We start from the raw sequence: 13,015 nt of genomic DNA on the forward strand, positions 1-13,015 counted from the left end.
TCATTTCAAATCATTCATATATTCTGTGACTTGTAGGTGTGAGGGAACATTGGAAAATCCCTCTTACACATTTCCCTTAAAACAACCAAGAAAATAAAGAAACTCATATTTTAGGAAATTATACTTTCATGTGCTTTGCATAATATTGTGTAAAAGTTGTTAAATAGCCATTACCCTGAGCTGTTTCTGAAGGAGGGATTTTTTTTTTAATGGCATTCCCAGGATGTATTGAATGTCCTCATCTCTGTGCATTTGATAATCTGTTTTTAGAAGAGACTCCAAACAGAAAGTAACTTAGAAAATCTTTAAAATACCCCACATTTTATTGCAGTTCAAAACGAAGTTTCAAAGTAAAGACAGTACAGGTTAAGACTAGAGCCTCAGATGAGAACAGAGAACTGAGGCCGTGATCACTCCCGATAGAGTTCTGCAGGAGCATAAGAGAAGGAAAAGGAGACTTTCATATAAATCAATGGATAAAAGCTCCATTCTTAAAGACTCTAATTTTAGATAATAATAAACAAATATTAAAACTTGCCCCGTAAGATGAAAAAATAGTGTCAAGAATGGGACAAAAACAAAACTTTCAGAAACATGTTGATATCTAATAAAAAATAATCTTCCCTTGCCTTTCCCTTAGTGTAATTCCATTAGATCATTTGGAAAATAAAATTAGAACCCATAATAAAAACTTTATTGATTGGAAATTTTGTCATTGATACAACTACACAGAATACATTTTACATAGTCCTGCTAACAAGATGTGGGTTGAGGTATTCACATCAAACTATTCTGAGATCTTTATATAGCTCACAGTTAAAAAGTATGTATGTGACTGATTATTTCATCTATTCAATTTTTTATTAAATAGTTACTCTCATTTATGTATTTATTTATTCCTTTGTACATAATACACAAAAGCTCTTCAGCCAGTCTTGCAAAGCCTTCTCCTTGACATTCACATTTCACACATATAAAATCAATACCCATTTTTTATCATATTCAAAAGTCAAACTTCCCAAGAATTTTAAATTTTACTTAGAATTTAATGTTCAAAGTCAGTCATTATTCCAGTGTTAACTGTTATGTTTGGTAAAAGACAAGTAATTTGAAATCAAATGAGGAGATTTAAGGCAATACCTGAAATATCCAATTATATGGAAACATTTACATTCTGATATACCAAAAATATACCTTGAAACCAATACAAGCATCTTGTAAAATTCTGTCTTGTACCCAACTAAAAGTATAGATGGGTATTTCTTAGAAAGGAGCATATACAATTTAAAATAATTTACTATTAAATTAATTTCAGCATTATTTCAAAATAAAAATTTACCATGATCAAGTAATTAAATATTCAGATAAAAACTTATGCAATAATATATCTCATATCTATAGGTTAAGTTGTTTTAATTTGTATCATTGTCTGTAAAGAGGTTGAATGATTCCTCAACTTATAGGTCAAGATAAAATGTATTCATGTATATAGCTTATTTTCTATAAAGTTTAAATTTCTACATAAATAAATCAGTTACATACATTTAATTTATATTCCATCCTTCCATAATACATATTTTTGAAAGTTCCCACTATCAAGAACATTTAAGAATTTAACTAATAATACTTCATCATCACTTACTGTGCAATATCAACATTTAATAGTTTTATTTTTGTTTCTTTTTTTATGATAAATCTCAGCAAAAGGGTCACCTTTAAGATTTTCCAGCTCACAAAGAAGAAGAGTGAAAGTGCTTAAGAAATAAGCAGAGATCATGGGTTCCTTTCTGTTAAATTAATCATCAGTGAATGTATTTCTTATAGCTAAAAAAGGTCAAGAGAATCAGAGGGAAATTTAAAAATATTCAAAGCTAAAATAAAAGCTGTTGATTTTTCCCCTTTAAAAATTGCAGTTACATTTTTGTCACAATCTTTTATTATATTTAAGAGCAGAAATTAGCAGCATTTGCATTAGCTGAATAGTATACTATAAATTTGACATTGATAAGAATTTTTATGAAGAATAATAGTATTCAGTTGGGTCTTTCTTTTTCTTCTTATGCCTTCTGCCTTCTATTCTTCATTTGAATAAGGATTTGAGGTCTATGAATATTTCCATGGGAACATAGTTCCTTCAGGTAAACCTGCTTTCTAAAGTATATGGACCTCTCAGGGTATACAACATAGTTTCTATTAAGTGTTCAAGTCACTCAGGACTTTTATTTTACCTCTTCTCACACTACATTTTCTCCCTTGGAAATCTCATTCACTACCTGGTATTCCAATTAGTTTCTACATACAGCTATCTCTGAAATGTATATTTTAGCCATAGGCATTTCTACCAACTTCCAACACTTACATAAGATATATTCATTTCAATGTCTGATAGAAGTTTCAAACTTAGGATCCATGTATTTAAATAATTATTTTCTAATAAAACTCTATTCTTCATCTATTGTTCCCTATTTCAATACTATTGTATCAGTTAATGATGACTGTGTAACAAGTCACTCTGAAACCTAGTGTCTTAAAACACTTGTGAGTCTGCTGATTAGCTGGGCAGTCCTCTCTTACTCTTTCACCTCCCAAATACAGATTTTCAGTAATTACTGGGGGTTCAGATTAATCCTGCAGTCACAGTTTTCATCATGTTTGACCAAAGGGGCATTATTTTTCTAATGCATCAGGGTAATTAACTTCTACATAATCTCTGATTTCATCTTTTGGCCATCTCCAGCTATTCTCAAATGCCATAGATCTCTCTAAAAATGTAATACTGCTTATGACACTACTCTACTAAAAATCTTTGTAGTCATTCTCATGCTTTTTGGATAAACTATAAAATGCTTGAGGTTTGACAGTCTTCATTACCCAAAATGATTGGGAATATTTCTTGCTAAACTCTTCTATTTTCTTTGTTGAGTCTAATAACTATAGAATCACATGCTCTGTTTTCTCTGCCTGTGGTGTTTTATACTACCTCCATTTAATCTTTAAACTCCAAACTTATTCAACCTAGGAATTTTTAGTTTTATCTTAAACATAATTTTCTCAAGGAAGATTTCTTTTCAAATATTGTGGTCACATACTCATCCCAGTTACAGATGAATTAAATTTTTCTGAGACTGTTAATATATTACCAAAATGTCCTATGTTTCTATTTTAATGTGTTAATTACAATGGCAATTTTGAATTTCATTCCTGTATTGTCTTCTACTCCATCGATGTTCAGTAAAACTTTCTGTAGTGATGGAAATATTCTATAATCTTGGCTGTCCAAAACAGCAGATACTAGCCACAAGTGATTGCAGAGCCCTTGATATAATCATATAGTATGACCAATGAAATGGGTTACTAGTCATATTTTATTTTGATTAATTTAATTTTAAATAGCCACATGAGCTAGTGGCTAATGTATAGCACAGTTCTAGATTATTAGCTTTTGTGGGTGGAATTCAAATATATATGTTAATAGCTGAATTGCCACACTATCATAGTACCTGGTTAATATTTACTGAATATACAAATGTAATGAAACCTTTTTATGCCCTCAAAATGTCTGAAAGGACATGTAGGTACAGTCCATTATTTAAAAGAATACAGTCTTTCCTGTATATTATAATGAATACATTTTAAATTCCCTCTAATGGCCTTTCTTAATATATAGAGTCAGTATCATTTAGACCATCAAATATCTCTATTTCCTTTTTTTTGTTTGTTTATTTTATATTCCTCAGTTTTTTTTCTCCCCACCCACCACCTCTTCTCACCTTGAATCCTTGATCTGTACTGTTCATGATATAGATTGTCAAGACTGGAAAGATATTTTCCTTGCCTCCATTTTGAAGAATTCTTTTGAATCTTTGCAGAAAATAGCTCTTTGTGTTTTCTCTTGGAATGCAAGTTTAGGTTTTTCTCTAAGAAAATTAAAGCATATTATTGTCAATATTGATAGAGTTTGTAGCATAATTTTGAAGTATTTTATGCTAAAGACAGACACTTTCACATTAGGTCAGTATGAGAAGAAAGTAAGGAAATGTAGTGGGTGTTATGTGGAAAACAAAGGCAAAAGATAAATGTTCGTCCTGACTTCTTCACACTGTATGTGATAGTATCATGGAACATTAGAATTTAAAGTGTAATTAGAATTTAAAGTGTAAAGACTGATATTTTACTTTTAGAATGAAAAACATTTTTTCAGCTAAATGTATACATATAGTGTAAACACCAAATATATAGTCACTATAAACAGCTAATCTGATAAGTGCCAGGGGGGTATCTGGTAAACTGATCATCCCCTCACACTACCCAAATAAAACGGTATTCAACTTCAAAACCTAGGGCTTGTGGAACACAATTCAAAAACACTAACCTAGAACACCATCCTTATTTAATAAGTTAAGAAATAGAAGTGATTTGCCCAAACCAGTATATTAGAACCAGATCTAAGATTAGCTAGCGCCTGTTCTTCTGACTCCTAATGCAATCTCTTTTGTTCAACTTGGTGTATTTTCTTTCATGTCTTGTACTTCTCCTATTAAAAATAGCTTGCCTATTCCCATTTTTATACAAAATATGCAGAAAGATAAAGGGAAGAAATATTTGATGTAATGCTGCTATATTGGAAATCTTTAAATAAAAAAGAAGTCCCTTCCATTTTTGTAGATTGGGTATTTCACCCTAGTCACTCTGCTTCCTGATTTTCCTTTGACTATTCTTTTTAAATATTGTATTTTTTATATTTTTTTGGCAATGGGTTTTTCATATGTCTCTCCTCCTCAATGCCAAATGTATAGTCATGAAAGTAAGACCCCTTTGTTTTGATGACTGTGGATTCCTGCCATCTTATTAGAGCCTCTGGTTCACAGTTATTGATCAGTAGATTAGAGTTAGAGAGATTGAGTTGAAAAATGTTCTCAGAGGTAAGGAGATTGGAACGTAAAATTTTAGAGCTGCTTTATAAATCAAAACAGGAAGAGGGTAGATGAAATAACCTCCAATTTGAAAAAAAAAAAAAGGAGAGGTGATACACATTCCATTTTCTTGGGTATCATAAAATTGGCAAGAATGGTAGAAGATTTGGTTCATTTGTTCAAAATAATTAATAAACAAGTAGAGCTGAAAGGATGCTCGTTTTTTTGACTAATGGAGAGTCTCCTATAAGAACATTCTCAGCAGTGAAAAGTAGAAAACTATATTTTTTAAACTGGAGAGAGAAGGAAATAGAGATTTTCTATTGAATAGTAAGGGAGAGAGGAATTCTAAATTGTAAATCATGTAGTGAAGACTATATAGTATATAGTAGACATATTTTGTTTGTTCTGCATCTCTTGAGGCATTGAGTGTGATGGTAAACTATGGAATAATAGAAAAAAATCATGATACCGAAAGTAATTTGAATGAAATAGATGAAAAACATAGAGAACAAAGTAAATTTTTAGTTTAGTAATTACAGAATATGTATGCTATTTATGAAAAGAACACGGATGAATACTCATAGTAATACATCTTTTTAACCAGAAGGGAAGTGCCCTGGTCAGCTGGGGCTGCTATAAGAAAACACCATAAGGTGGATGGATTAAATAATAAACATTTATTTCTCACAGTTCTGGAGGTTGGGAAGTCTAAGATCAAGGTGCCAGCAGATTTGGTGTCTGGTGAAAGCCAGCTTTCTGGTTTACAAACAGTCAAATTCTTGCTGTGGTTCTTATATTGCAGAGAAAGAGAGAGCATTGGGCTTTTTATCTTATAAAAGGACACTAATCCCATCATGGGACCTCTGCCTGCCTGAATTCATCTAAACCTAATTACTTTTCAAAGACCCCAACTCGAAATACCCTATATTGGAGGTTAGGGTTTCAACACACAGATTTTAGGGGGACACAAACTTTTGGTCCAAAGCACGGAAAATATCTTATCTTTATTCTTTGTCTGATGATCATGTGTCTTCATAAGTCCCTATCTAGTACACATGAAGTCTCATTTTGTATTAGCTGAGGACCAGTGAAAGACACTAGAAAATCTGGTAGTGGTTTTCTTCTCTCATTTTAATTTAGACGTTCTTAGCTTGTTTCAGAACAAAAATGTATCAGAGGAAATACTTCAATTAGTTTGGACAAATCATTTTCCCAGAAACTTGGAAAAGTAAAACTGGTTCAAAATTTGCAATGTTTAATGACCATCATTGGTATACTTGAGAGAACTAATGTACATTCTGGGAAATACGGAGACTTCTGGGAAGCATATATGAATTGAAGGGAATAAATTTTCCATTTGTAGATAGAACTGTCATGTAGTGAGGTCATAGGAAGGAGCTTTCACCCACTCTCTTACCAATTCTGTTTATTTGTGTAATTAAATAGAAATATATTTATTGATTTCCCTCCAAGATGAGTTTGAAGTTTAGATATTCAGTATTCACAATCAATAGAGGAGAAAGTTGATTACTTTGAAATAGACAACATTGTGTTTTTCAAATATGTTACTGTGAGCATTTATGGCTCACAAGTCCTAGTTCACATCATATTTATCAACTTCATCAAGATTTTGAAGGATGTAATGCTCTTATTATTTTAGCAATACATTCTGATGACCCAATTTTAGTCTGCATATAAAGTCAGGCAAAGGAAATATATTATTAAATAGCTCATATTCTCACTGTTATCTCTTATTACTATTTATAAATGTTTAATTTCTAACAAGGGGGGATTAATCAACATAGTTAATATAAACACATCTCAGCATGCAGTCTTACCATTTCCCAAATGATTAGATAAAATTAAGAAATTATAAATAACCCTTCTTTACTGACAATGTGACAGAAATAGGACTCTAATTCATTTCAATCTAGTTATTTCTAACATCTGTAGCTTTCACTATCAGTCTGCTTTCTTGCTTTCTTCCCTTTTGCACCCTGTGAAATGGCCATGCCTGGAAATGAAAAATGGCCCTGGAAGGATATGTGTCCATTAGAGAATGACCAGAGACAGTCAAGGGAGTAGAGTGAGATGGTGAGGAATTCAGCTGCTGGAATTCGTAAAGCAAGGTGATTCGCCATAGATAGTAGTGCAGGTAAACTATACCAGAATGGTTGAAAAGACATCAAAACACAGCTTGGTGCTATAATAAAGGGATAAAAAATCTAGGAGAAGACATTATAGGTATCCAGGAAGACTCCAGTTGTCATTCGGAATATCTATCATGCTACAGAACATTTTCTGTAACAGAAAAAGGTTTTGGTAGCTTTGTAACAGAGTTACACAATTCAGCTCATGAGACTGGCATTAAAAGAAGTCATGAGAGGGCTTCCCTGGTGGCGCAGTGGTTGAGAATCTGCCTACTAATGCAGGGGACACGGGTTCGAGCCCTGGTCTGGGAGGATCCCACATGCCGCGGAGCAACTAGGCCCGTGAGCCACAACTACTGAGCCTGCGCGTCTGGAGCCTGTGCTCTGCAAAAAGAGAGGCCGCGATAGTGACAGGCCCATGCACCGCGATGAAGAGTGGCCCCCGCTTGCCACAACTGGAGAGGGCCCTCGCACAGAAACGAAGACACAACACAGCAAAAATAAATTAATTAATTAATAGACTCCTACCCCCAACATCTTCTAAAAAAAACAAAAACAAAAAGAAGTCATGAGAACACCAATATTAGAAGAAATAAACACCCAAGACAAGCCTCCATTCAGGGACTCAGGTTCAAATTACCTAAAGCAGTGTTTAATTTGGGAGCAACATTATCCACAAAAGGACCACCTTGATGTGCAGAGACAATCAAAGAGAATTAGACTCATTGTTATTAAATTGTTTAATCACTCCTGGTTTCCAATTACAGTAAACCATCAACTTTCTCATTTTATGACTGGAGATATTCCTGAACAAAAGTCATCAATTATAATAGCTTAGGTGCATCCCATTCATGTATTTTATCTCTGGCAGTAGTTGTATTTAAAAAACTTTCTACAGTAGGATTGTTTCCTCTAAATTTATCATCCCTGAAAAACCAAATGTACCAAAGCATGTGTTTTATTTAATCACTTATTGTCAAAAATATAGTCATTGTACAGTATATATGATTTCCTCCACCAGTTTCTGGCCATAGAAACAAACTCCTGTTATCAGCTATTATAGAACAATGGAACTGAGTTATACATATTCGTGTTTTGTTACTGTGATCTACAGTTTACATTTAAAATATTTATCGTGGGGCTTCCCTGGTGGCGCAGTGGTTGAGAGTCCGCCTGCCGATGCAGGGGACGCGTGTTCATGCCCCGGTCCGGGAGGATCCCACATGCCACGGAGCGGCTGGGCCCGTGAGCCATGGCCGCTGAGCCTGCACGTCCAGAGCCTGTGCTCTGCAACGGAAGAGGCCACAACAGTGAGAGGTCTGCATACCGCAAAATAAAGAAAGAAAGAAAGAAAATATTTATTGTGCAAATCAATTGTATATTATTGCTTTCCATTAGAGAACAGCTTTACAATTTAAGTTAAAAAAAACAACAACAGGACACAATAAAACTTGAATGCAGAAACTATATATAGTCATCAGTGGTAAATCTACCTATGTATAATACCCACACCATGAGGGATGACTTCTCCAATAATCAAACAGGTGAGAACAGAGGTTTCCTGCTTTCTTCACAATGTGTTTAGATTTTGAAGGAACCTGCCTGAGAGTATGAATATATGTGTGCTGGTAGCTGGTGGTCAAATATTGCTTATTAACTAGACCTACCATGTGTACCACAAACTTTCTTAAGATTAGAAATGCATTTGAGGAATCCATGCTATAATCAAAAGTCATATGATGATATTATTTTCCCTTTATCACACAGAATGAGCAAACACTTTAATTCAGCCACTTTTTAGTGGTTGATACACAGGGTATTCATTGCATTAGGATGGGTAATAATTGTCATTAGTCCTTCATAGTTAAGGTAAAACATTATTCCTTCATTTATAAAGCAAAAAATGTAAGGTGCCTTTGTTGTTTTTACAAAAGTGTCAGTTTTCAAAATTTAATACATTCTTCAAAGGCCTTTTTTAGTCTTCATGTCTTCTGAAACTATTTCCACTAGCATAAAAATTTGCTCCTCAAACAAGTTAGTAAAGAAGGGAGTATTAATATATTAGAATGAAAAGGAAAACTAATCCAACAAAAATTATTTGTTAGTATAATTTGTTTGTATAGCACCATAAAAACTTGTCTCTGGAATGTATGGACTATAAAATAGTGGTTTGGATAAAGGGCTATGCAAATAAGAATATGGAATTTCTAATTGTATGAAAGCAAATATTATATTCATGATGTATATAACTTATTTGAAGAAAGGAATTAAAATATCTGTGTTCAATATGAAAATGAACTTTTGTGTTAAGTGCCAGGAATTAATTTTATGGAAAGTATTCTTTAAAAATCAACTGAACTAGAATTTAAGTGTCTGGAAAAACAATATTTTAAATGTATAGAATTATCCCTAAAAAATGAGTGTCTTTGATGTCTGAAATTTTACTGTTTAGAACAGAAGACTTAACAACTTTAAAATTATTCAAATATTACAGACAACTAATAACGCTGCTATCAGCTGGAAGTTTATCCTATAAAACTAAGTGTAAATATCAAGAAAATTATACATTGATTGATATATACCATAACCCTTGACTATTAATAACTCTAAAAATTTTCAATTTTGACCATTTTTACATGACACTTGTCTTATTTTATAATGTTGTTCACTTTTACAGATTCAACTCATGTAGAAAGAAGACAAATAGTACCTGTGTGATTAGTTTAAAATATTTAAATCATTTTTCATCTAGTTAACATAACAATTTTATGTCTGTGTGTATTAATTATTCCTTTCTGTTTTCACCAAATATTAGAAGAAAGAGATGCACTCAAGAAATAGTGTAACAGTTTTCAAGCAGTTATTAAAATTAGAGAGAGAGAGAGACATTAATTCCAAGATGACGTCAATGTAGCCACATTGAGTTGAAACAGAGGAGCACTAAAGGAAGGAAATAATGTAGGCTTCAAAATGACATTGTTATGCCTTCAATATTTTTATGTGACAATTGGATCTGCCTGAAAACAAATAGAACAATGTTTATGGCACTGCTGGTGGAATTGTGTAGCCAGAGAAACCATGGGTCTACTTTGAAAGAGCCTGTGACAATAAAACAGCTGCCAAACTCCCCAACACATACTAACAGAAAACAAGCTATTGATACATAAATCACTCAGCCCCCAAGGAGGATGTGCTCAAGAATGACCACTTTAGATGTGGTCATGGAGAACAGGGAACAAAGAAGAACTGCCCAATGGGTGAGCTTCCCAGGGATCAACAGACATGAAATTCCTCCTGGAGAGCAGAATCAGAGTCTGAAAAAGGAATGTCTCCAATTGCCAGGACAAAGGTTTTGCCACCACATGGACCAGTAACTGCTTTATAACTCCAATTCTTCTCTTTTCCAAACTCCAAAATTTCCAAATGTCTTATTGTGAGTATCCTGCCCTGCAACTCATTAAAATGAATTTTAAAAATAAATAAAATAGCAATTTTAGATACAATGATATTTTTAAATTATGCTAATGGAAATTTTATGCAGTACTTTTCTATTTATAGTATGAGTAGTAGTATAATTACTGCTACCACTATTAATAACTGATGTTTATTGAAATTTAATCATATGCCAGACACTGTTCTTAGTGCTTAAACAGATTGTCTGGTTCCTCACAACAATTTATGAATATACTGTGGTTATTTCTATTGTACAAATGAGGTGAAGTCACATAGACCTGGAGAGTAGCTGACATGAGTGTACCCAGGCAATACAGTTCCAGAGCCTACATTTTTGTTAGTGACACTGTCCTACTAGAAATGACCTCAAGCAGTTTGTACAAGTGAAACATATTTCAACAAATAATTTAATGATGTTATTTATGCTAACCAAATATAAGTTTCATTAAAAATATTTTATAATTAATATTTCTGCCTACAGTATAAGACATATTGAAATGTGTGCATAATGATTTTATGACCTCTATATGGATTCACTGAAATGCCTCCCTTAATATGTATTACATCATATCATCTCAAACTATATACCCCTTTATTTATTTATGCTATGGTATTATAGAAAACACATAGGCAATCAAAGCAATCAAAGTGTATTTCTAAATAAAAATTTATGTATTTTTATTAGTTATAATTTTATCATATATAATTTTATATACATAATGTTATATATTATATATGATATATATTGTATAAAACAGAAAACATAGATAATCAAAAGTGAATAATATATACATGTACCTAATTAGCAAATAATTTCAATACAGTCTATATAAATTGCTCATTTAATTCTCAACCTAGTCATTAATTTTTAATAATGTTTAAAAGAAATTCATTCCCTTAAGATATTTAATATACCATATGAATATACTTAATTTCAATTTCGATCTTCTTGTGAGACTGTTTTACTCAGAAGTCTCAGAAGTCCTATTAACTCAGAAACTATGTAAACAACTAACTGAAGAACTCTCAAGAAATTCTTGAGGTATAACAAAAGTGTGTTCAAGATTAGTAGATCTCAAATATAAAGATGTGGTTCTCAATCCAGAAACAACAAAATATACTGTTTTTCAATAATTTGAAATCACTCACCAAGAAAATCAATCAAATAATTATTCAGGTGTGAAAAAATAATAAGGTTTTAACATGATTCTAACCAGCAAGCATTCATTGTCCACCTACTTAAAACCAAAGTCAAATACAATCCCATTAATCATGCATTATTATCAAAAAATTAATTTATTCATTTTAACCTGAGACAATGAATATTCAGCAAAAGTAAGTTATTTGCTGTATGATTAATTTAGGCTAGATTATCTCACTCTAAACCGTATTCACCTAATCTTTGTGCTTAATGACTATATTCTTTCTCTTAAACTTTATTTAGCCTCATAAATTTGGGGTCCAGCTTATGAAATATGGATATACTCTACAGAGAGAGCAAAGTTTGAATTGCCATGTTAACTCTACTGACTTCACCCCTCCTGAGACTGAGATATCAAATATGGCTTTATCTGAGCATGTTAATTTGTGGGCACATGTGGCTGTTGGGTACAGAGGAAAAAGGAATGCCTGGTACTGAAACATCCAAAAGACCATTAACCTGGCAAAGCTCCCATCAGCCTACAATGCTCTACAGTCTGAGCTCATCTATTCAGGTGACACTGACAGGAACCATTAGATACCTAAGTGAAATACATATTCATCATGTATCAAAAAACCCTCATAGAGAAAATTACCCTGGTTAAGAAACTCTTGGTTGTCAGTATAATTGCTGCTGGCTCCTATTAGTGATGAGAGTAGCAACTTCTGACAGAAAGAAAATAGGACATCTGGTATCTTTTCTTTTTCAAAAAATTTTATAATTGATCGTTATGATTACTAGAGAATATTACAGGTAATATTTTAAGAGATAAACTCAATAAGTTTATTTCTCTTGTCAAAGCCAAATCCCAATAAAGAATATTTTATTCTACTCACCTAATTATCTAATAATATTTGTGATTGAATATATTTTTCACTTGATTCTTGAAAGAAAGACAACTACACTTTTGACACAAACAAAAATTCACGAAAGGCAACTAAATAGAAATAGAAACATTCACACAACTGATTCACTGTTGCTGACATTTACTGTCTAAGGTAAGGTCTATGAAAGAAAAACATTAAAATTCCATATTAGGTCATATTATGTGTCCCGCTTCTGCAATGAGCACAATGTTCCCAAGGCTATATTCTGGCTTTTGAAGCTACACTAATCATAGAAAGAAGAGGTGAAACTATTTTTGAGTGTCTAGAGTTAGTAGACTTAATGACTACCCAGTTGGAAGGCTTTGAGGCAGTTTCTGGCTGAACACTTCAAAGCATGAATCTTCTTATTTTCAGTCCAAAGAAGATGTCTTTCTCTAAAGGAAATATAAGAAATAATTTAGCCCAATA

Source organism: Aethalodelphis obliquidens, unplaced genomic scaffold, assembly GCF_003676395.1.
Source record: "Aethalodelphis obliquidens isolate GAN/ISIS:26980383/991018 unplaced genomic scaffold, ASM367639v1 scaffold6, whole genome shotgun sequence".
Taxonomy (NCBI): Eukaryota; Metazoa; Chordata; class Mammalia; order Artiodactyla; family Delphinidae; genus Aethalodelphis; species Aethalodelphis obliquidens.